This window comes from Solanum verrucosum, unplaced genomic scaffold (assembly GCF_900185275.1).
Source record: "Solanum verrucosum unplaced genomic scaffold, falcon-dt-bn FXZP01000214.1, whole genome shotgun sequence".
NCBI classification, from domain to species: Eukaryota; Viridiplantae; Streptophyta; class Magnoliopsida; order Solanales; family Solanaceae; genus Solanum; species Solanum verrucosum.
Window position 1 is genome coordinate 2,769,924 of NW_026020059.1, and position 27,405 is coordinate 2,797,328.

The window sequence follows — 27,405 nt, forward strand, 5'->3', positions numbered from 1 at the left end:
AAGGAAAAAACACCAAGCACTAAGAAAACAGATCCACCTAGCAACAATACTAAAAATAGCATGAGCAAGGAAGTCCACCAAATTGACATCAGGGTCCATCTCTGGAGCCCCAACATAGATAATGGTGTAGGTGGTTGTTTCTAAGGATCCCAATGAGATATAGAGCCAACAAATTGTTATGCAAGAGGGCGGAAAGACTGAATCTAGCCATAAGAAATATGGAAGGAAGAACAAGCACACCATAACCATGCCTACTGAAGGAGGCACAACACAGAACATCCCTAAAGAACCCACTAGTGAATATGACTCAGAAGACAGCCGAGGAGATTCACGTTTATGATACGGAGTAGGAAGAGGATAATGAAGAGTGCAATTCCACTGATGATGAGGAGCCTATGAATACCTTTGCACTGCAAACCTCATGTAATGAGCAAGAAGTGAAGGATCCAGTGACATCACATAAAATAAGTTTCAAGAAAATTGCTGAGCCTTTTTGGATGACTTTGGTATATTCCAAGACAAAAAAAATTCAGATACTACCATTGTGGGATACCTTGAGAGGTTGAAACTTGAATGTGGATGGCCCTTGGTGTATTAGTGGTGTTTTTAATGCAATAGTGGATGATGAAGTAAAGGAGGCAGACCACACAGGTAGGGGTGGGCATTTGGTCGGTTCGGTTCGGTTTGTAAATTTTGATTCGGTTTTTTGATTTTCGGTTTGGCAAAAATGTGAAACCAAACCAAATTGAAATAAATTCGGTTCAGTTCGGTTATCACAATTTCGGTTCGGTTTTGGTTTAACCAAATTTAATAAATAGTGGTACATTTTCAAAATTCAATCAGTTTTGTTCACTTTTTTTACATCTCACTTTTTTTTTTCCAGATACAAGGAACCAAAAACAAACAAAGAACATTATTATTGTTATAACTTATAACACCAAACAAGCTAAGCTAACTTCCAATATGTGGAAAATCGAGTCTGCCAACCAAACTTGGCTAACTCCTTCACGATTACGCCCATTCACAGTAGTACACAACTTAGAATCAGAAACATTCATCCTTTCACACTATGCACATATTCCTTACAAATACACAACCCTTTCTTTCCTTTTCTTAAGTGCAGTTGGAGGATCATTTTTCATGTACAATACTAGACATTGGCAAAACAATACTCATAGTGGACACTGAAAAGAACGTTGTTCCCATTCAAGAATAAATTAGGTAGATCAATACAAATACAACTTTGAAGGAGAGCAGTGGTCACTGGTCATTAGGGGAATAAAAACATGCATGTGATAAAAAGAGTTACAAACTAAATTTGCAGCAGGCAGCATTGCAATTTGTAGCAACCAGCAGGCACTGGCAGCATTGCAAATTAAATTTGCAGCAAGGACTGAGCAGCGGGCTGCGAACACTCAGCGAGGATTGAGCAGCGGATAGCGGGTAGCGGGCAGCGGCTGGCCTGAACTTAAGAGACGACAGATGACGGCTGAGAGATGAGAGTTGAGAGACGACTAACGAGAGTTGAGAGATGGGAGTTAGGGATTTCACTGTTTCAGTTTAGGGATTTCAAGTCTGATTGGAATTTGGGCCATATTTGTGGGCTATGGGTAATGGGCCGGCTGGAGCATGGGCCGAAGACTAAAGTAATTTCATTAAGGGTGTAAAGAACATATATATATATAGAACTTTGGTTTTTCGGTTAACCGATTTTCTTTAGCTAAAAACCAAAAACTGAACCGAAAAACTAAAATATTGAAATTTGAAACCGAAACCGAACCGAAAAACCAAAACCAAAATTTAAAAAAATCCGGTTCGATCGGTTTTTTCGGTTTTAACCATATTATGCCCAGGCCTACACACAAGAGGTAGAAAAACATGGGGTGTTATTTCATGTATAGGAGAATTTGGGATGCTGGATTTCACACGACCAAGTTTTACATGGTGTAATGCAAGGGACATGAAGATAGAATATGGAAGAGGATAGAGAGGGTCATCAGCCTGATCCTAAGACTCGGCAGATGGCACGGTGGCGGCAAAGGGTTGACATAGTTCGAAGAGGAGTATCAAACTCTTAGGACGCGAGTTGAGGATCGACTTCCACCACAATCAAACCACACCCCTATCAAAAGGCATGTGGGTATTTCTTTTGGTTTATCCATTACAATTTTGCATCCGGAAAACTTTTCACTGTCATGGGAGACAACTTTCCAACCTGAGTGACAATGCACCAAGAGCTTTGGAAATTATGTCTAAGTTCTTAATTATGGGTGTGAAGGCCCCCAAATTCATGGGTAATAGGTTGTAAGCCTCTTTTTCATACTCAACTTACCTATCACTCCTCCAGAACTAAAAGTTATCTTGCATAATAGAGTTTCTTTTCAACCGATCGAGTCGAATTGCAAACAACCTGATTCCTAAGGTCTAAGGATATGTATGAGGGCTCAATATTGAAATCTCGGCTATATTCTGACATTCTCTCTCAAATATTATTCTCGAGCATTCCGGTCCCTTCATAATTCGATATCGGGACAACTTTTGAATTCTTTCATAATTGTGCATCAAATCAAACGTATCGAACTATAAGTGGCTTGAATTCTCATATAACATTAGATATGTAGTAAACCCAATTTCGGGGTTTGACCATAATTCCCAAAGTCCATATAAAAAATTCCCTTTCCGAAAGTATGAAGATGTGGTCGGTCAAAATTGGATTCATCAATTTCATTTGCCTCGAATTTCTTTCATCAATCCAAGTCAAACGAGGGACAGTTGTTGACACCCAATTTTGACCCTCCACAATATAAATTAATCATCAAGTTTCTTCAATTTCAAATGATTTAAAATAATTAGTTTTATAAAACTTCAAAAATAATAATAATATAGCTTGTAAGTTCTTTAAATATTTCTGTCACTTTTTATAAATTTTAAATAAAATATATGTTTTTACATAATTTCGCATATAATTAGTACATTTTATGTATATTCAGAAATATTCTTAAAAAGATTCTAGTTTTAATTAAATATTTGGTTAACTAGTTTAGTTATATAATAGTTTATAATTAAGCTGATTATCTTATTTCGTTGACATTAAGAAACTCATTAATTAATTTATATTAATTCATCTTATTTAGTTTTTAGCTGAATCACCAATTAAACTAAATTTGGCTAACTTCTTCATTCTCATTGGCTAAGTTTGCAATTTCATTAAGTCATTTTCCTAATTCATTTATGGCCATTTCTTTCCCATATCTTGGATCAGTCTTTCAAAAGAAAATTGGGCCCAAAACCAATTCCCCCCAGACCCAATTCAACTCTTAATACCAACCTAAAACCCTTCACAACAAATACAACAGCAACACAAACTGCCAGCCCAATTACATAAACACAACGACCCGACCCAAACAATCCCATACTCGTCTTCTTCCTCTTCACGCGAAAACCAAAATCCAGTGAGCAAATCGCGTTGCAAAACCCAAATCACACGCGATTAGAAACCAACCCTGGTACATGTCTTCTTCTTCGCGAAGAAACCAATACATGACCCATCTGCAAACTCATTACCCTAGCAACCTAATCGATTACATCATTGTTCCCTTTTCCCCGTTTTTTAAGGATTTCCAAATCTCTTCCACTGTTTGCCTTTGAAAAGAGAGAAGAAATTGAAAGGATTTTGAATTTCTTCAACAGATTTCCCCCCAAATCACCCCATTTTTTCCTTATAAATAACCCTCTACTATCAGTAATTATGGACAAGGTTTTGGAAATTAGATTTTGAGGTCACATACGAAAAACACGGTTTTTGAGCTTGGTTTTTATCGATAGTCATTTTACACTCAAGAAATTTTATATATTCGGTTCTCTGATTTTAAGTTCTGAAAAGGGTTTAGATTCTGCCCCAGGTTCCTCATTTTGTTGCTAGCATTAGGATTTCATGGTGGAAGTTCTTCGTGGTTAAGCTCATTGTCGCAGTTCATTACTCCCGAAAAGGTAACACTCTTTTTACGATTTGTTTTTTTTTTCCGTGAAGTAACAATCCCTTAGTTTTATAGTCTGATGTTATGATCGTGCTACTCGACTGATGTGAGGATAGTATAATAATTGGTGGTTTAATTGGTTAGCTACTCATGTTGTTATGTGACTGTGTTTTGCTCGAAGCTTAGTGATTCTGTAGGCATTAAGTTGGGTTTTTTCCTATTTTCTCTTTGTTTCACTGTTAATCTCGCCTGGTAGGCTGTGAGAGTTGTGGTTCAGTCATGAAGTTCAGAATTATCTTTAAAGGTGATTTCGATTCTCATCACCTGATATATATATGTTGTTTTGTTTACTCTTGTTACCTGCTCACTATTTTTCCAAAATGATTTATTAGTTATTCATGTTCCAGAATCTATTTTAAGCATTCTCAATTTAAAAGTTGATGCGTTGAAGCGTGGGTATTCGTTTCTATGTTGACTCTCCTTATGTCATTTTTATTCAAATAAGATTACTAGCTGTGAACTTTGCTTATAGTTGTTAACCTGATGAATGCGCCTTCTCTCCTCGAATATGTCTATTTGGATATGGTCGAGCCTAGTTTCTCTTGTTTATATTATTGTCGAGTAGTATATGTTTTCATTTGGTTTGTTGTTGTTCGTGTCGTTTTCTAGTGGTCATGAAGTCTTGAGGGGCAACTGATATGCTAAAGTTGTATGTGATATAAGCTTTATTTTTATTCTCTCAACATCCTTATTTATGCTTTTCTTAAATTAACTTTCAATGGCTTGTCTGTTATTTCATCTATTCTAAAGTCCTTTCAAACAATTGCCTTTTGAGCCTATTGTCACGCCCCGAGCCTATACCCTGGGCGGGACTGACACTCGAGAACCATTGCTGGCCCCAAGCGAACCCTTGGCCTGGCTTACTTACTCAGCGGAAGACTTAAACACAAGAGATATAACTCATGTATAACTTAAGAAATAATAGTTTAGCCAAAATGACAACTCAGTCTTTAAACAACATCTGTGTGAATAATGTAAAGACTACTGAACTACTAACTGTCTATGAAGCCTCTAAACAACTGAGATGGATGTTGGGACAAACCCCACAACATCCTAATGAACTAAACTAGAAAGCGAATAAAAGAGTCCTCCGGAATGCAAGGAGGCTCACCAACAGACTCTGAATGCTCAAGCTGGATCAACGAGGCGCTAGGTGCTGATCCTGGTTACCTGCGTCTGCATCATAAGACGATGCAAACCAACTGGCATCAGTACATTGAATGTACGAATATGCGAGTTGGAATGCTAACAAACATAGGCTCGAAAGAGATTATGAAGAAAACACTTACCTTGGCTCTTCTCAACTCGTGAATACTTAACTGAACTCATTTTAGTATATAGCAGTTTAAAACAAGAGCAATATAAAGAAAAGTTGTTTAAAAACATAATGTCAACTCTTTGTATATACAAGGATACAACATAACTCTGAAATGTATGTAAAAATACAATAACTGATGCATATAAAAATACAATGACTTCTGTGGGAGTTTCTCTAACCGACAACCATCACTATGAGCCTAAGTGATGGTACAATGTTTTACCTCACGTTGCCAAGGACTGTCATATACCTTGCCATCGGTATAGAACCTGAACTACTAAGTGGATCCACTAGTCTATGCTAAAAAGCACTAAGGAATCATCTAAAAAGTATGATCCTTTTTCTGGCCATGATGGCTACATGGTTTATGGGGGCTTGAGTTAATATGAACTCGCATCCCCATATCGGTGCTCAATACTACTCCCAAATTATACTTAGTTCATATGTTTTTAAAACACCTTCTTCTCTGGTTCGAGGTAATTACTCAAACTTAGCTTAAAAGCTCTCTTGGAATCAATGTTCCCTTTTCTTGCTCAAATGTGAAAACATTTATAAACTCTTAAGGAATACTTAGTTCCCTTATAGCTTCTTTGAGAAAATGAACTCAACTCTTACTCTTTGCTTAACTTGAAAACTTGAGTCTAAAAAATGAATTTAAAACATTTGTAAAAGACCCTTGAAAAATTTGATGACTCACTTAAATTTACTCTTAACTTTCCTTGAATTGAATTAAAGATTCAAGGATTATGATTTGTGATAGGAAAGGTCTTTTGATGTTTTAGGAATGATTTCGAATAGTTAAACTTGAGAAAAGTTACGAAATCATCGTTTTGGAACAAGTCCGTGACGCGGAGATGCTCCTAAATAAATACTCGCGAAATTAACTTTTGAGACAGTGAAGTCCGTGTCCTTTCCGCGACGTGGATCAGATTTTTGTTCATAGGGGGAACAAGTCCGCGATGCGGACTTGTTCCATGTAAGCTGTCCGACTTTTTACTTGTTCGTTTTTCAGCCTCAATCCACCTAACTTCGATTATCTTCCTCAAATTTGTTTTAAACCCCGATGCCCAGCAAGTATACTCAAGAAACTAACTCAAAGCAACCCTAAACTCAATATAAGGATCTCATAAACTTCTCAATTCGTCCTAATTTGCTAACAACATTCGAAATCAAGAATATTTGTCAAGAACATCAATTTTCCAACTCTTCTAGGATGAATTTCACTTAATTAAACATGCTTGGCGTGTGGGTGAATGGACCCAACGCTATGAGAGACTCATATACCTTGTAGGATCAATTCCTTGGAGAATTCACAACCAAAATCGATTGTTCTTGGCGAATCTTGCTTTTCCTCTTCTTCTTTCTCTTGCATTCTTTCTCCAAAAGCCCTAACTCTGTTTCTCAAAAGCGTAAACTGAACCCAGTCAGTTTTAGCCCCTAAAATTATTACCAAAAATGAATTAATTAAGTTGGGTAAGGAAAAGACCAAACTACCCCTTAAAAATCCGAATTGAACTTTCCTTATTCCAACAACCCAACTTCCAAAGGGCATAACTCACTCATCCAAACTCGGAATCACCCAAACTTGACGGCGTTGGAAAGATCCTTCCAAGATCTTTCCAACCATCTCTGGAACTACACCTAACTCATCCTGATCTAGGAATTATGGTCGTTCGAAGTTGACCAAAAACTCACTTTTGCTAACTTAACTAAATTTCCAGATTTAAGCTTGTTCCTAGTTATTTCAATTTGCGAGATGTTAGACCTATAATGATACTCCTTTGGCTGTCTCTGATTCTCGTATTTACATAAGTTAGTCGTCTATGTTCAGTTTGGAAGAAATTTGTTTTAATTTCAGTCAAACTTTGGATATCTGTTTGGGTCCTTATTTAGCTCAACTTGAGGTTGCAATCTTGCTGTTTTAAGCATCCCTTTATGGTGTGTTGCTTGGGTTCGTTGTTTCGTTGTTTTGCTGTCCAACCTGCCACACTTCAATCAAGTCCATGTCTCCTTTGTCTATCTTCTAGTCGGAAATTATCTATCACTTGTAGTTGAGTTAACTCCAAAGAAGAGTGGAGTCTCAGTTACCTCTTATTCATTTACAAGATTGTTGTTATTTTCTTAAGTAAATTTAGTAAGCATATCAAATGTCTATTTAAAGGTTGTTAAATTTGTGATAAACATTAGATACTGTGATTCGTTTGTTCTAGTAGTTATGAGCTTAAAATTTGGTTTAGCTTTTTTGTAGGTTTTATTGACTATTTAAGATAGTAGCATATCACATTTATTTGTTTATTGTTTGAGCATGAATATACTGGTCCAATACCACATGAGATCTAATTTTGATCTCCACAAAGCAGTAGCTTCATGTCAAATTTAGTCCTTTATCTTGTAATTTCTTAGGTGGGTAATGTCAAGCGTACTTATATTTTTCTAATTTGGTTCGTTTCTTGTTACCTTTCTTTATTGTTGGGTAATTTTCTGCATGCCTAACTTCATTTATTTAACTAATAGGTGTGTCTAAAAATAGTGTTGGTCATGAAATAGTAAAAGTGTTTGATACAATCGTTGCATTTGAATATAGATCCATGGTCATTTACTAATATTAACTTAATTTGATAACTATGGTATCCTTTATTGCTTCGTCGTTTCTTATTCGTTTCTCTGCAAAGTTTAAGGTTGTTAATTTTAAACTTGAAATGATCTACATTCCCTTTGAAGTGTTGTACTCGACCATGCCTTGAATGCATATTAGTTTATTGTCATTAGAATATAACTAAGATCAAATCTATAAGTTGAATTTTGTGTATTTACCTTGTTAAGTCCACTGCTAATAAGTGCTAATGCTATTATTTATGTTATTTTTCTGCATGAAATTTGTCCGAGTTCAACGTGAACTCCATTCTCTCTTACATCTTCGAGAAGAGCCATAAAGTCTCAATTTTACCACTTATCGAGTTAGCAAACCTTAAGAAATTGAAGAACAAGTCTTTGGAGTTGACGTACAAGTTTCGAAAAGCAGAAAAATGGGTTGTATACATTGATATACAAAAAGTGTATACAAAAATGGGTTTTGGTTTAAACCCCAAAAGTAGCAACGAATTTGGCCCAAGAAAGGCCCAAATTCAATCTCTTCCTTACTCTTAAATTATTTAATTGTGATTATTTGTTGTTTGTTGTTTTATTAACTCTAGCTTTAGAATTGTTAATTAACTTAATTGAATTCCCCAAAAGCTGAACTATTTCTTTGTGTTTTTTTTTTAATAACAAATTTCACTTTATTAACTTGCGTATCCTTTATTTACTTATTCAAATGGTTTTAGTCAAAACTTTCACTTAGCTTCAATTAGTTTAAAATGATTTCTTGGTCTATCGATCAAATTGGTCTAAATTTTATTATTTTTTTAAAAAGAGATTCAAATAAGATCTAATAAATCTAATTTTGTTGAAATTCTAGTCACATGGTTTTTAATTCAAATGTTTCATTTAAATCCCTTTTTCTTAAAAACAATAATAATAAAATTGTTCTTTATCTAACTATTGTTTCAAGTTAATATTGTAAATTATTTTTATTTAACTTTTTTTCTAAAAAATAGTCAAAAAATACTTTTGTCAAGTCGTAGGATAACCGCGTGTTAGCGGGCGCTTCAAATGCCTTAAAAACCTTCTTGAAGCGTAAATAAGAACCTCTTACCCATTTTCTCTAAATTTATAAAGATTTAATATGTTAAAATCTTTTTTAAATTAAGTTTTCTTAATTTCTTTAAAAAAATTAAGTCGCGACTCTTTCTAAATATTTTTCTCAAATTGTTTTATACTTGGAGCATTTTAAAAAAAGTGATTTTTCTAAAGATAGTAAAATTACGGCATAACAATTATTATTATTAATATTGTTATTAGTCACTCTAGATCTGACTAATATATACTACTTTGAATGTACTTGTGTTTGCGTACCTAGTCGTGGTCGATAATCTCCCAGATTATTAGCAACATCAACATGTGAAAGTGGCTGCAACGTGTAACCTCTCTTCATGACACGTTTCATTGCCTTTGCTTACACTTACTCTACATGCATTCTTTCTCAATTCCAAAATTGACTCTTCAATCCCATCAAACATCTCCATCCTTATTATTGTTATTATTGTTATTAATGTTGTTGTTGTTGTTGTTATTATTATTATTATATTATTATTATTATTATTATTATTATTGTTATTGTTATTATTATTACATTGTTACTATTGTTGTTGTTGTTGTTGTTGTAGTAGTAGTAGTAGTAGTAATTATTATTATTGTTGTTGTTGTTGTTATTATTATTGTTGTTGTTGTTGTTATTATTGTTGTTGTTATAATTATTGTTGTTGTTGTTATTATTATTGTTATTATTATTATTATTATTATTATTATTATTATTATTATTATTATTATTAATTACTTGCTTCTCGACTTAGTTTCGAGACCGAGGTACAGTCAGATCTAGTACTACTCTTATTGGCTTTGTCTTAGTGACTCCGTTTGATGAGCCAAAGTTTTTAGCCCGAAAAAGAGTTTGATAAGTAGGGCACTTCATACCCGATTAGAACTATCAGACACATGGGCTCAATAATAGTATGTATTAGATCTCGACAGACCCTTTGCTAGGGTAAAAAAGAAGCACCATGCAGTCTGTAAAGCTATGTTAAAATTCCTATGTATTTTGATTCTTATGTAATTGGACTACCTCTAAGGATATTGAATTGCTTGATCTATGACTGGGCGGACTACCGCCAGGTCAGTGATCCTGTAACTTTGGTATCAGAGCCAAGGAACTTTCATGGTAGATATGGAAAGGATGTGAAGTATTCTGGCATAGATATAATCTCTTAATCATGAATATAGGAGATACTAGTACTAAAAGTACTCGATTAGAGGAGGTAGATATACCTCAAAACCTTAATTTGTTAAATAAGTGAACTATTCCAAAAGTTGATATCAAAACCATTTATGATTATGGTTGGTTTGATAAAATCTCAAACAAACAACTTATAAAAACTACTGAACAATCGCGGGCTTTAAATTCGTCAGAACAAACTATTCGCTTATTAAATAAATGCTATATTGATGTTTATAAAAATCAATACAAGTTTTTGCATATTGGCATGGTACAAATTGCGTTTAAGCCTTTAACTCTTAAAGAGTTACCTGAGACTTTCTTAGCTGCTCTTCGCGATACGAGGAATTTTAATTTTCGACAATCATTAATGGGTTCGATTGAATCTACTGTTGCCTATGGTCCAGTATATTTTAATACCCAACCTAATTTACTATTATCTTTAAGTGCTGCTAATATCTTAGATACTATCACTCTGAATATAAAAACGCATGGTTATAATTATGCACCTGGTTCTGAGTTGATTTGTTTATCATATCACATCTATTATAAATTAATTACTTGCTACGTTAAATCCTAGATGTAAATTATATGATACAACAGATCAGACTATTTTGGTAGAAACCAATTTTGCTAGATCTAAGGTCACTACTAGAAAACCTATAAAATGGGAAGAAATTAATTTTCCTACAACTTGGACTTTAGAGTCGGTTATACCCTCTACGCAGATGACCGATGCAGTCACTAATTTTGAATATTCTCATATCACTCAGAATTCCGATGGTAAGATCTGTTTGCAATTCGATGAAAAAAGTATTCCTTATAATAGACATTCATTTTCTAATAGAAGATTGGCTATTCAACATATATTGCCTATTGAATCTATATATCGTCCTGCACGTAATCGTGCTGCTTCTTTACATACATTATCATCTGTTATATCTGAAAATAAAGATAAAATCATGATTGATCCTCGATTAAATATTGTTCGAGTTAATGATAAATCTTATGATATTTCTGATAAGGATATTCCTTTTGCATTCGAAATGGATTTTAATCTTAACGATGCTTAATGATGAAGGGACATCAAATTGATTTTAGTCCAAGTTCACTGGCAAGAAAATATATTCAAAATGAATTTGCAAGTGATAAATGGAGCTAGTTTAAAACTTGGTTTTTTGACACATATAGTACGGAGGATTTGTATAATATTTCTCAAGAATTTTACGAGACTTGTGTGTTGCATAATTGTAACACCCCATATCCTAAACGGACCAAAAATACATATTTTGAGAAGTTGCAGGTGCAACCCACGGTTGCCATCCACGGACCGTAGGTCAGACCACGGTCTGTGCTGGTGGTTCGTGGTTTACCACTGCAGCCCCTCCCAAAACCCATCTTGGAAAATCGGCTAAGTCTCGATCCACGGACAGACCATGGTCTGTGGTTTTTGTCCGTGGATCAAGAATCCTTTAACCAGTCTCTGACATGAACTACGGTCGACCAACACATACCGTCATTCGATGCACGGTCCGTAGGTCTGACCGTAGATGAGGGTCAGCAGCCAGTTACCTGAAAATTGTTGATGGGTCAACTTCAAATGGTCATACCTTTTAGCACAAAAGGAATTTTGTGTCCCATGACCTATGATATGATATATAATTGAATCCTATTTCCAACGCCATCGAGTTTGCTAAAATTCGACCTCTGAGTAAAAAGTTATGCTCGTTTTAGTGAAGCCCTGTTGGGCAGACTTGACCGACGGACCCAATCGACGGATCGTCGATTGAATGACGGCCCGTCAGTCCCGTCCGTCGATCACTCCAATAGTAGTTAAGTCAGGGGTCTTTTGGTCTTTTCATATTTTGTTTAACCCCTAAGATACGTCGTTTAGACCCTAAATTATGAGGTTTTAGTCAGTTTAAGCCTAGAAACATAACTAGAGCTTACCTAAGTCAAATCATTAATCAAAACTTAGAAAATTAGAAGCAAGAGAGGAGGAAAAGGTCAACCCTAGTTCAAGAACGCAACAAGGTTCCATCAGTTCCAGCCCTGAAAACGAAAGATTTCTCCGTGGAATTCGTCACCAGGTATGTGGGATTTCACTAGTTGGTTCCTTTCACCCATTAGGTCCCTAGAATTTAGTCAGTTTCTTGATTCCCTTATTATGAATAGACCTAGGGTTTCTTGAATGTTAGAATTATTGAGTTCTTAGCTGTTAGAATGATCCAAATCAGATTAGTACGTTAATACTCAGTTTATTGCATGAATTTCAGAACCCTAGCTATGTATTTCTCTAGTTCTTGAATTACACATGCTAGGTCAGATATTTCAGTTATTCAGATATACATGCTTCAGTTTTGAATGCCACATTATCAGTATATTTCAGCATAAATCCTATTTTGAGTTATAAATCTTGAGAAGCTTTTTTTAGACAACACTTGAGTTTTAAACTGAGTTTTTGAGAAAGTTAAGATGAGTTTTGAGAAAAAGGTTCTAAAACATGATTAGTATGATAATCGAGTAGGTCATCAATGTATGAATAGTATGGTATCTAGATATACCATCATTATTTATGCAGTATGACTTCCCAAGTTATCAATGATCATAGTATAATATGATTTTAAATTGTTTTCTAAGAAGAAGTTTTCAAGTATGAGTATCTACAGGTCAGTATTTTGAGCTATTCAGTAATTCAGTCATAATGTGTTAATCACTTAATCTATTGGGAGTAGCATAATACCGAGTTGGACTAGGGTTCAGCGTACCCATATAGTCCCAGAACTACGAGCCACGTAGGTGTAAGTCCCCTCTGTGGGCAACATCAGTTTAGTGATCACGCCAGTCATGCCTCTATACCTTTGGCCGGGTATATTGGGTCCTCTCGATGGGGCGTATACATCGGACTCCACATTTAGCTCATGTGGTTTTATTGTCGGCTATTAGTATCTCCCACAGTTCAGTCAGATTCTATTGTGTTGACCATTTATCATTATATCCAGTATTCATCTTTAGCATGTTATATATTGGTCACTGCATTCAGTTATCTCAACATTCAGTATCTATATCATGTTCAAATTATGTCATTGCTTATTTGCTTTGTTCAGTTATGCTGTTATTTCAGCTTTACTCTATCCTGCATGCTCAGTACCTTTCAAGTACTGATGCATACTCTGCGCTACATCTTCTCGTGATGTAGGTTCAGGTTCTCAGCATCTAGATCACGCTTAGATCGATTCCTGATCTTCAGTTCAGCAACATCAGTGGTGAGTCCTCATTCTTCGAGAACTAGTGACATGTTTATCTTTATCGCTATTAGTCTGTAGTTTCAGTTTTGCTAGATCTAGTTAGGGCATGTACCAACATTTCTAATCAGTTTAGAGGCTTATTTCAGACATAGTTAGATTCAGCTTAGTATTGAGTTAATATCTTGTTTGTATTAAACTCATCAGTTTTTATTCATTTCAGATTTAGTATATGGGTATTCCCCATCACTTCAGATTTATTTATGATTATAGCTTCTGCACAATTTCTATTATTCAGTTTATCTTTAGTATGCTCATGATCATGCCAGCAGGGTTTGCTTTAGATCACTTGTGGTCCTAGGTCCCGTGTTCGCGTCTCAGGGGTAGTCTCGGGGCGTCCAAGTTTGTCACGTTATAAATCAATTTATTGCATGAATTTCAGAACCCTAGCTATGTATTTCTTTAGTTCTTGAATTACACATGCTAGGTCAGATATTTCAGTATTCAGTTATACATGCCTCAGTTATTAATGCATCATTATCAGATTAATTGTTGCATTCTCAGTTTGCATGTTCAGTTTTGAGCTATCCAGTATTTACAGAAAATTCAGTCACAACCAGTTAACCACTTAATTCATTGGGAGTAGCATAATACGGAGTTGGACTAGGGTTCAGCGTACCCATATAGTCCCAGAACTACGAGCCACGTAGGTGTAAGTCCCCTATGTGGGCAATATCAGTTAGTGATCACGCTAGTCATGCCTCTATAACTTTGGCCGGGTTTATTGGGTCCTCTCGATGGGGCGTATACATCGGACTCCACATTTAGCTTATGTGGTTTTATGTCGGTTATTAGTAGCTCACACAGTTCAGTCAGACTCTATTGCATTGACCACATTTACAGTTCATTCAGTATTCAGTCAGCATGTTATAAATTGGTCACTGCATTCAGTATTTATATCATGATCAGATTATGTCATTGCTTATTTGCTTTGTTCAGTTATGATGTTATTTCAGCTTTATTCTATCCTGCATGCTCAGTACCTTTCAAGTACTGACGCATACGTGCGCTACATCTTCTCGTGATGTAGGTTCAGGTTCTCGGCATCCAGATCACGCTTAGATCGGTTTTCGATCTCCAGTTCAGCAGAATCAGTGGTGAGTCCTCATTCTCCGAGGACAATAGTCATGAGTTTTTTTCCAGTATTTCTAGTCTTTAGTTTCAGGTTTGGTAGATCTATTTGGGGCATGTCCCAACATTTCTAGTCAGTTTAGAGGCTTATTTCAGACATAGTTAGATTCAACTTATTATTGAGTTAATATCTTTCTTGTATTTTTTCAAATATCTCAGTTATAGTATATGGGTATTCCCTATCCTTTCATTTTATTTATGATTTAGCTTCCACATCAGTTTATTATCTTTAGTATGCTCATGATCATGCGAGCATGGTTAGCTTGGGATCACTTGTGGTCCTAGGTCCCATGTCTGCGTCTCGGGTTTAGCTCGGGGCGTGACGACTTGGTATCAGAGCACTAGGTTTAAGTGTCCTAGGATGTCTGAAAAGCCGCACTATGTAGAGTTTTTTTCATGGGTGTGTAGTGCGCACCACATCTAATGAGAGGGAGGCTACAAAGTGTTTTAGGAAATCTTCATTTTCTTGTTACTTTTATCGTGCGTAAGGTATGATCTAAATTCCATTCTAACTCGACGTTTTACGTTTCAGTGATCATGCCTCCTCGTAGAGATAATGCCAGGAATGCGAATGCCAGGAACGCAACCGCAACTTCTCCAGTCCCTGATCAAGAAGTATCGAATGCAGAGTTCAGGAACGCCATTCAGAAGTTGGCTCAGAGTGTGGCCAACCAGAACAATCAGCGGGTTCAAGCTCCTGTGAATGCAAATGGTAGATCAGCAGCAGCAAGGGTCCGTGACTTTGTTAGGATGAATCCGCCTGAGTTCTTAGGATCGCAGACTAGTGAGGATCCCCAAAATTTCTTGGATGAGATCAAGAAGATCTTTGAAGTGATGCAGGTCACCAGGAATGATCGGGTTGAGTTAGCATCTTACCAACTTAAGGATGTGGCTCATATTTGGTATACTCAGTGGAAGGAGAACAGGGGTACAAATGCAGCTCCTATTACTTTGGATTGTTTCAGCGAAACCTTTCTGGACAGGTTTTTCCCCATGGAGTTGAGAGAAGCAAGGGCCCAGGAATTTATGAACTTAAGGCAGGGTAACATGACTGTCCAAGAGTATGGGCTCAAGTTTAACCAACTCTCCAGGTATGCTCCTCACATGGTTGCTGATTCCAGGGCTCAGATGAATAAGTTTATGTATGGAGTGTCAGACTTAGTGAAAACAGAGTGCAGGAATGCTATGTTGTTGGGAGACATGAATATCTCTAGGCTCATGACTCATGCTCAGCAGGTTGAGGGTGATAAGCTTAGGGAACAGGCTAAGGAGACTAAGAAAGCAAGAATGGGTAACTACGAGTATTTCCAACAGAAATCGGGTGGTGGAAATCACTGACAGTTTTAGCAGAAGTCTTCAATTCCAGCCCCTTCATCAGCTAGTGTTCCACCTCCAGGTTCCGTAATGATCAGAAAGGTAGGGCGTCAGGCTCTAAGTCTCAAGGTAGTATTTCAGGCACCAAAACCTACCCAACTTGCCCTAAGTGTGATAAGAACCATCCGAGCGAGTGTCTTGCAGGAAAAGAAGGATGTTTTGGGTGTGGTCAGTCTGGTCACAGGTTGAGGGATTGTCCTTTTAGACAAGGTTAAGGAGGAAATAATGGTAGAGCTCAGTCTACAACTTCAGCAGCACCAGCTGGTCGCCCGACTCAGCAGGGTAACTCATCTGGTACAGGTGGCGGACAACGCCAAAATAGGCTCTATGCTCTTCAGGCTCATCAAGATCAGGAAGATTCTCCTGATGTAGTCACTGGTACATTACGAGTCTTTGATCTTGATGCTTATGCATTGTTAGATCCAAGGGCTACTTTGTCTTTTGTAACTTCTTACATAGCAGTCCAATTCAGTGTTAGCCCAGAAACTCTTTCAGAACCCTTCTCAGTTTCTACTCTAGTCGGTGACCCAGTTATAACTAGACGGGTATACAGAAATTGCCCTGTCACAGTCTCTCAGATAGTCACCTCAGTAGATCTTGTAGAGTTAGAAATGGTAGACTTCGATGTCATTCTAGACATGGATTGGTTACATTCTTGTTATGCCTCAGTCGATTGTAGAACTAGGATTGTTCGTTTTCAGTTTCCAAATGAACCAATCTTATAATGCAAGGTTAGTAGCTTAGCGCCTATGGGTTGATTCATTTCGTACCTTAAGGCCAGAAAGATGATCTCTAAGAGTTTTTTCTATCATCTAGTTCGGGTTAAGGATTCTAGCTCCGGAACTCCAACTCTTGAGTCAGTTCCAGTGGTTAATGAGTTTCCAGAAATGTTTCGAGATGATCTTCCCGGAGTTCCTCCCGAAAGGGAAATCGACTTTGGAATTGATCTCCTTCCAGATACCCAGCCTATCTCTATTCCTCATTATAGAATGGCTCCAGCTGAGCTTAAGGAATTTAAAGAGCAGTTGAAAGACCTTCTAGATAAGGGCTTCATCATACCTAGTATTTCACCTTGGGGTGCACTAGTGTTGTTCGTAAAGAAGAAAGATGGTTCTCTCAGAATGTGCATTGACTATAGATAGTTGAACAAGGTCATAATCAAGAATAAGTATCCCATCCCCAGGATTGATGACTTGTTTGACCAACTTCAGGGTGCTAGTCATTTCTCAAAGATAGACCTCAGATCAGGTTATCATCAGCTTAAAGTCAGAGATAGTGACATTCCGAAGACAACCTTCAGAACTCGGTATGGTCATTATGAATTTGTAGTCATGTCATTTGGACTAACCAATGCTTCTGCAACTTTCATGGATTTGATGAACAGAGTGTTCAAGCAGTACTTGGACTTGTTCGTTATCTTCTTTATTGATGATATCCTCATTTACTCTAGGAATGAGGAAGAACATGCGAGTCATTTGAGAGTTGTTTTGTAAACTCTCAAAGATCGCCAGTTATTTGCAAAATTCAACATGTATGAGTTTTGGTTACAATCAATTGCCTTTCTTGGGTATACTGTATCTAGTAAAGGAATTTGAGTAGATTCCCAGAAGATAAAAGCAGTGAAACAATGGCCCAGACCTACCTCTGCTACATATATCAGAAGTTTCTTAGGTCTAGCGGGCTATTACAGACGGTTCGTGGAAGGATTTTCATCCATAGCCTCACCATTGACTAGGTTGACTCAGAAAAAAGGTTAAGTTCCAGGAGTCAGATGATTGTGAGAAAAGCTTTGCAGAACTGAAAACTAGGTTAACTACAACTCCTGTCCTGACTCTACCAGAGGGTTCAGATGGTTATGTGATCTATTGTGATGCATCCAGGGTCGGCCTAGGTTGTGTGTTGATGCAACGAGGTAAGGTTATAACTTATGCTTCCAGACAACTTAAGGTGCATGAGAAGAATTATCCGACTCATGACCTCGAGCTTGCAGCAGTGGTGTTTGCACTCAAGAGTTGGAGACACTACTTGTATGGTGTTCACGTAAATGTGTTCATAGAACATAAGATCCTCTAGTATGTATTCACCCAGAAAGAGTTGAATCTTCGCCAGAGAAGGTGGCTTGAGTTCCTCAAAGATTATGATATGAGCGTGCATTACCATCCGAGTAAGGTGAATGTAGTAGCAGATGCTCTTAGCAGATTAACCATGGGTAGTGTCACACATGTTGAGGAAGAAAGAAGAGAGCTAAAAAAGGATGTTCATAGACTTGCTCGCCTAGGAGTTCGTCTTATGAGCATATCAGATGGTGGTGTAATGGTTCAGAATGGGGCAGAATCTTCTTTGGTAGTAGAGGTTAAGGAAAAGCAAGACAGTGATCCAATCTTGCTTGAACTTAAGGGTGCAGTCCACAATCAGAGAGTGGAGGTTTTCTCCCAAGGGGGAGATGTTGTACTTCGCTATCAGGGTAGATTGTGTGTTCCTGATGTGGGTGAATTGAGACAACATATTCTTGAATAGGCCCATAACTCTAGATATTCTATTCATCCAGGTGCCACTAAGATGTACCGTGATCTGCGGGAAGTCTATTGGTGGAATGGAATGAAAAGAGATATAACAGATTTTGTGGCTAAGTGCCCCAATTGCCAACAAGTCAAGGTAGAACATCAGAAACCAAGAGGTATGACTCAAGAGATTGACATTCGTACTTGGAAGTGGGAAGTGATCAACATGGACTTCATCACAGGTTTACCATGTACTCGCAGACAACATGACTCTATTTGGGTGATTGTTGATAGGGTTACTAAGTCTTCTCACTTTTTGGCGGTCAAGACTACAGATTCAGCGGAGGATTATGCCAAGCTTTACATTAATGAGATTGTGAGGTTGCATGGGGTTCCTTTGTCTATCATCTCAGATAGAGGTCCCCAATTTACCTCTCATTTCTGGAAGTCATTTCAGAAGGGTCTTAGTACTCAGGTTAACCTTAGCACAACATTTCATCCACAGACGGATGGTCAGGCGTAGCGTACCATTCAGACCTTAGAGGACATATTGAGAGCTTGTGTGATCGACTTCAAGGGTAGATGGGATGATCACCTTCCTCTTATTGAGTTCGCCTACAACAATAGTTACCATTCCAGTATTCAAATGGTCCCTTATGAGGCATTGTATGGGCGTAGATGTAGATCTCCAGTTGGTTGGTTTGAAGTAGGTGAAGCAACCTTGATAGGACCAGATTCAGTCCTTGATGCTATGGAGAAAGTGCAACTCATTAGAGATAGACTTAAGACTGCCCAGAGTCGCCAGAAGTCTTATGCAGATGCGAGAAGAAGGGAACTAGAGTTCCAAGTGGATGATTGGGTTTTCCTGAAAGTGTCACCTATGAAGGGGGTGATGAGATTTGGAAAGAAAGGAAGCTCAGTCCCAGATATGTAGGCCCTTACTGGATCTTGAAAGGATTGGTAAAGTGGCTTATGAGTTAAAGTTGCTAGCAGACTTAGCAGCAGTGCATCCAGTTTTTCACATTTCACTTTTGAAGAAATGTGTGGGTGATCCAGTATCCATAGTGCCATTAGAGAGTGTGACTATAAAAGATAGCCTTTCTTATGAGGATGTACCAGTTGAGATTCTCGATCGTCAGGTTAGAAGGTTGAGAAACAAAGAAGTCGCTTCAGTCAAGGTTTTGGTGGAGGAGTCAGTCTGTAGAGGGAGCTACTTGGGAAGCAGAAGCAGACATGAAGTCCAAGTACCCTCACCTTTTCCCTTCCAATTCCACTCCAGCTTGAGGTAAGAGTTCCTCTTTAGTTTTTCAGTCATTCATGCGTAAGTTCAGTCTTAGAATCATATTCCTTCAGCTTGTACTTGCATTTTCAGCATATTTGCATGTTCATGGAACTCAGTTCAGTCAGAAATTTAGTTCTCAGTGTTTAGTGGTAGGGATTGCAGCCCTCTCCCTCCATTTCAGCTAGTTTAGTCTTCATTCGAGGATGAATGGTCCCAAGGGGGAGATAATGTAACACCCCGTATCCGAAATAGACCAGATTGCAGATTTTTGGTGTTGCAAGTGGCACCCACGGGCACCATCCACGGACCGTAGGAGGACCCACGGTCTGTCCTGTAGGTCCGTGGTTCGTGTTCATGGATCGATGGCCCAAAAGCCAAGCTTCAGTCTTGATTGACGGTTAACCAGCACGGACCATCAGTCGATCGACGGTCCGTAGGTCTGACCGTAGGTAAGGGTCAACGGCCAGTTAGCTGAAAATTATTGTTGGGTCAACTTCAGATGGTCATAACTTTTAGCACAAAAGGAATTATGTGTCCCATGACCTATGATATGATAGATAATTGAATCCTCTTTCCAACGCCACCGAGTTTTCTAAAGTCCAACCTCCGAATAAAATGTTATGCTCATTTTAGTGAAGCCCTGTTCGGCAGACTTGACCGACGGACCCAATCGACGGAACGTTGATTGAATGACAGCCTGGCAGTCCCGTCCGTTGATCACTCCGACATCAGTTAAGTCAGGGGTCTTTTGGTCGTTTCCTAATTCGTTTAACCATTAAGATACGTCGTTTAGACCCTAAATGATGAGGTTTTAGTTAGTTTAAGCCTAGAAACATAACTGGAACTTACCTAAGTCAAATCATTAATCAAACTTAGAAAAATTAGAAGCCAGAGAGGAGAAAAAAAGTCAAGAACCTTAGTTCAAGAATGCAACAAGGTTCCATCAGTTCCAGCCCCGAAATCGAAGGATTTTTTCGTGAAATTTGTCACCAGGTATGTGGTGGGTTCCTTTTGCCCATTAGGTCCCTAGAATTCAATCAGTTTCTTGATTCCCTTATTATGAATAGACCTAGGGTTTCTAGAATTACAGCAGATCATAATGAATTAGTTATTAACATGTTCCAAATCAGATTATCAGGTTATTGCTCAGTTTATTGCATGAATTTCAGAACCCTAGCTATGTATTTCATTAGTTCTTGAATTACACATGCTAGGTCAGATATTTCAGTATTCAGTTATACATGCCTCAGTTATTAATGCATCATTATCAGATTAATTGTTACATTCTCAGTTTGCATGTTCAATTTTGAGCTATCTTATTTTTACAGAAATTCAGTCATAACCAGTTAACCACTTAATTCATTGGGAGTAGCATAATACCGAGTTGGACTAGGGTTCAACGTACCCATATAGTCCCAGAACTACGAGCCATGTAGGTGTAAGTCCCCTATGTGGGCAATATCAGTTAGTGATCACGCCAGTCATGCCTCTATACCTTTGACTGGGTATATTGGGTCCTCTCGATGGGGCGTATACATCGGACTCCACATTTAGCTTATGTGGTTTTATGTCGGTTATTAGTAGCTCACACAGTTCAGTCAGACTCTATTGCATTGACCACATTTACAGTTCATTCAGTATTCAGTCAGCATGTTATAAATTGGTCATTGCATTCAGTATTTATATCATGATCAGATTATGTCATTGCTTATTTGCTTTGTTCAGTTATGATGTTATTTCAGCTTTATTCTATCCTGCATGCTCAGTACCTTTCAAGTATTAACGCATACGTGCGCTACATCTTCTCGTGATGTAGGTTCAGGTTCTCAACATCTAGATCACACTTAGATCGGTTCTCGATCCCCAGTTCAGCAGAATCAGTGGTGAGTCCTTATTCTCTGAGGACAATAGTCATGAGTTTCAGTTTTGCTAGATCTAGTTGGGGCATGTCCCAACATTTCTAGTCAGTTTAGAGGCTTATTTCAGACATAGTTATATTCATCTTATTATTGAGTTAATATCTTTCTTGTATTAAACTCATCAGTTTTTTTCAAATATTTCAGTTATAGTATATGAGTATTCCCTATCCTTTTCATTTTATTTATGATTTAGCTTCCGCATCAATTTATTATCTTTAGTATGCTCATGATCATGCCAGCAGGGTTAGCTTGGGATCACTTGTGGTCTATATAAAAGATAAGTTAGTTATCCAGCATAGATATTAATGTTTAGCCGGACATAGTCACAACTTTAGCAAAGAAAGAGATAAAGAAAGAAAGTACCTTTGTGGCCTGAATGCCTATGGAAATACTTGATTTATTATTATCTGGTACTCCGGCAATCTTACAAAGTAGAAAACTTTTACAACAGAGAGAAAGAAAGAGAGAGCAAGAAGGTAGAGCAAGAAGGTTTCTCTAAAAACCTGCCTCTCTACTTAACACAAACAACTTATTATATTGCAAAAGAAAAAGGAATCTTTGTACAGTACTGGGGTCCTTATATGGGTCCCCTAAACAGTGTTTCTACTGTTGTTCCACAGTGTTTCTACTGTTGCTAGTGCTTCATCTTATCTTTAGATTTTGTCTTTGTCGGTCAGTACCAATAGAAAATCTTATGTTTCCTTTAGCATAGGTCCTGACGGGGCCTCTTTAGTATCATCTCGAGTATCATTTTGTCGGTCAGTACCAATAGAAAATCTTATGTTTCCTTTAGCATAGGTCCTGACGGGGCCTCTTTAGTATCATCTCGAGTATCATCACTCGTTTCACTCCGCATAGAAGTGTCTGATTTTTCATAGTGAGTGATGTTAAGGAGGAGGTTTCTTCGAAGTTCGTTCAAGTAATTATTAATGAGCTCTTCTTTATCTCCATCTAGATTTGAAATTCTTCGGGCCATATGTCGAACTGAGTTATCAATGGCTAACTCCTTTGGGGGAGCTGTATCATATGTATGGATAGTCTGAGTAATTAGGTCCAGAAATTCTTGTCCGTATGAGGAATTTGTTGTGGGATCTATTTTCATTAGTTTGTCCCAGAAGTTATTATAATAGATTTTGTATAAACATGGAATTTGTTCGTTAGTGAAATCTACTTCGGGGGTCCATTTATGGATCCATGGTATTGAAAATTCTATGAAAAAGTAAATCTGATCAATTGTTCCTTGCAACATACATGATCATCGTGGTATAATTTATTAAGGTTGGGTGAAACCTTATTCCATTCTTTGTATAATTTGAGAAAAGGTTCTGACAATATCTTTGCTGTCGGGCCATGGTATGACCACCAATTTATAAACCAATTAGGAATAGGATGAGCAAAAATCTTTGCACATACCTTTAGGAACCAAGTATGTTTATGCCTCTCATTGTTATAGTAGAGGACTTTGCTGAATGCGTTAATATAATCCCAGTATGTGAAGGAAGTGGGAACCTTATTAAAACTCATCTGTCTTTCCTTCATGGAGGAAATACCCCACTCTTCTATTGATATGATCTGTTTGATTATCATTTTAGAGAAGTGATAAACTCTCTCACTGGTATTGTATTCTGAAAAGTGCTGAAATTCAACACTACCAGTAGTTATCAGAATAGTCTCGTAATACGAGCGGGTTTTATATGATTCACCAGGAAAATATAATCCATTAAGTAAATAACGCTGGAATATCTTCCAGGGTTCGTCCTTCATCTGAATTTCAGAGTTTTCTAAAATAAATATCATTTCTTTTTTTGCTACTCTTTCGTATGTTTTAATATCATCATTATCTTCTCTGGCAATGGAGGTAAAAGTATCACTTTTCTCCTTTTGAGCTAAATATGCCTGTAGTTCTGCATATAACGGGCTTCCCTCTGGAATATCTTCCAGATGTATTAAGGATAATGATGTTGATTTCTGGGATATTTTTGAGCTTATTAAGCTCTTTCCTCCACACTGTAATATTGGAAGGCTTGAAGAGGATCCATATGATGATCCTGAAGAAGATCCGGGGGATGATCTTCCCCTGCCACGCGAGTTATTGCCCTTGCCCCTGGTTATCCACGGGGGTTCCATTCTGCAAACAAAACATTTTTTAGTTGGCATCATAGTAGTCGTCCATATCTTCGAACATGATGATTTCTTTTACCACTCTTACATGATCATTGAAGAAATCTAGTATCATTCCATCTATAATTTTCCAGCAAATAAGTTCTTTCATATCCCGATTTAGGGGAAGAACTTTTAATATGTTAATTAACTTTTTTTCAGAAAGAAATAAAGAGACAGGAATATCACTATCATCTCTGAAAGCATTAGGGGTGTTATTCATTTTGTAAGTATTCTCTTGATAGGAAGTCTGGTAGAGAATTATCACTTCCCTTCTTATAAAGTATTTCAAAATCAAAAGGGCCTAATTGAGCTTGCCACCTGGCGAACATTAATTTTGAAACATCATGTTTAAAATCTTTATTAAACATAACTTTAACTGATTGTGCATCAATGTTGATGATAATTTTTTGATTATATAAATCATCTTGAAACTTTAAAACACATTTAACGATGGTTAACATTTCATGAGCCACCGTAGCGTATTTCTTCTGAGCATCACTCCATTTTCCTGAATGAAATCGAATTAAATATTCAGTTTTATCAAGAGGATTAATTTGTTTTAAAATTCCTCCATATCCTATGTTAGACGCATTGGTCTCTACTATTTTCTGCCAAGCTGGATTAGCCAGGGTTAAACAAGGTAAAGACTGAACATGAAGTTTGATATTCTTTACCAAAGAAGTAAGACTATTAGTCCAGGGTGATTTATGGTCCTTTTTTAACCTGTCATATAACGGTGCTAAATCTCTGGATAAGTTTTTGTAAAAAGGGGAAATATAATTTAAACTCCCCAAAAACCGTTGTAGCTGTGTTCGATCGGTGATAACATCAGGAAACTTTGAAGCGAAGTCTATAGATCGCTGGATAGGAGTAATCTTTCCTTGACAAATAAGATGTCCTAAAAATCGGATTTCTGTTTGAAATAAACAGATTTTTGGTTTAGAGATTATCAAACCATTTTGTATGACTATTTTCTTAAAAATGTCTAAATGTTTAATGTGCATTTCAAGAGTTTTTGAATAAACTAGAATATCATTAATATAAACGATGATAAAATCCAAATATGGATTGAAAATATCATTCATAATCTTTTGAAATTCAGAATGAGCGTTTTTTAGACCAAAAGGCATAACATTCCATTCATATTGTCCAAATGGGACATTAAAGGCAGTTTTATAAGCATGTTCTTTAAATATTTGGATCTGCCAATATCCTGATTTTAAATTAAACTTTGAAAATATGTTGGCGTCATATAATCTAGACAACAAATCCCTTTTATTAGGAATAGGGTATCTAATCCATTTTAAATATTTATTAAAAGGTTTGTAATTAATAACTAACCTGGGTACCCTCGTTCCTTTTTAGCTGCGTTATTAACATAAAATGCAGTACAAGACCAAGGAGATTTGGAAGGCTTTATCAAACCCTTTTGTAAAAAATTATCAATTTCTTTTTTGCAGAATTCAACCAATTCGGCGTTAATCTGACAAGGACGAGATTTTTTAGGAATATTATCTTCAGAGAAGTTATCTTCATATGGAAGAGTAACAATATGCTTCTTCCGATTCCAAAAAGCACTAGGGTGATCAACACAAATATCAATAGTCATTTGTTCGGAGATTAATTTAATTTTTTCCTGTACTTATGTAGATTTTAAAGTATCAAAGATATTCATACTAAATAATTCAAGTTGTAAAGAATTAACATGCTTTTGTTTCATATTAATCAAAGCATTAATATCACAAGATATAGGATCAGTAATAAAAGTATAACTTATCTCTTGATTTTTATAAGTAGCAGAAAAGCCTTTAGCAGTTATGCTGGTGAAAGGGTATATAGCATTTATAAAAGGTGTTCCAAGAATAATTGGAGGGTATAACTGATTTTTTACTAAGAAAAAGAAATGCGGAATGCATACTTTGTTCTGGAAAATACGGGTGTTAGGTATCTTATACTTTATATCTAAAGCATGTCCAGAAGCAGATTTGACCATATGCGTTGTTTTTTCAAAATACTTAGTAGGTACAAGACCTTCTTGAATGCAACTAACATTGGCACCGCTGTCAATCATAGCAACATTAGTTATAGAAAATTGATTATTAATCAATATAGTACAATTAACATACCATTTATGGGCAGTAACAACCTGCATCATTCCTAAACACATATCTTTTTTAGGGTCAGAGTTAAATGAATTTGCAAGAGTATTAACCGCAGGAATATCTTCTTCAACAATATTTTTACCCTTATTATTAGCCTTTTCAATCTGAGTAAGGCGATGATCACAAATCATTTGATGTTGTTTAAGAGATTTAATCTCATTTTTTAAATTTTCAATTTCTCCCTTTAAATCATCAAAGGAAGCATCTCGTATGACAATAGGTTGATTATTGAGTCTAGCATTAACCACAGACAAAGAATAAGGTGCATAATATTCAAATTCAAAATCGTTTTTCACATTTTCAACAGGTTTTGACGAGCTAGCATTGTTATTAACGGCTAATTGAATAATTTTATCACGCAAATCATTGTCAGTAAATTCTTTCAGAAGTTCAATCATATTTTCAGAGGTGATGGTCTGAATGTTTAAATGCTCAAACTGAGATTGTAATTTATAAAAGAATTCATCATCTTCACAGGAGCAAATTTCTCTGTTGCATTTACAACCCTTGGTATTAGCAATAGGTTTAGAAGATTCAGACCTATTATCTTCCTTTTCAGGCTCTGTATCCGAGTCATAGTCGGACTCAAAACCAGAAATATATAAAAAACTATAGATTTTATGATGAACTTCTTCGTCAAGTTCTAAGGCTTTCAGCTTTTCAAGCTTACAATTGGGTGCTATATGACCAAATTTACCACATTTGTAGCACTTGATCTTAGCGAGTTCTCGCCTAGACCTATTTTTTGTAAATCTATTAGACTTACGACGAGATCTTCATTCCTCTCGTTCTTCTCTAGACCTTCGTCTAGATCTTTTCCTACTATAAGGTTTATCAAAAGTAGGGTTGGGATTAGTAGTCTCTCTATTCTTGGTCTACTTACCTGAGTCTGGTAAACCAAACTGAGTACAAAAGTCTCCTAATTGAGATCTTTCCCTGAGCTTATCAACCTTAAGCTGTCTGGAGAGTTTTAATTCATTGCACAGATTTATTCCTTCTTGTGTGCAAGCTCCTATCAACTTACCATAAGTGAAAGCGCCATAAAGAATAGCTCCTTGCGGCGTTCTAAGAGTTTTTTTTTAACTCTTTCCGCAAACAACGGGGGCAAACCATCTATAAATTTAGCTTTCCAATGTTCCAGACCATTTTCTGGTAGCTCCATAACTCTACTCATATAGGTATCTTTATACCAACGAAATTCTCCTAAATGTCTACATCGAAGACCATTTAATAAAGAACGAATAGTCTCATATTGATTGGTAAATCTACCATTGAAATGTTCGAGAATAGTTAAGACTAGGGTATAAACCACATCTTCCCTATTTTTAACTAAGGCAAAACCT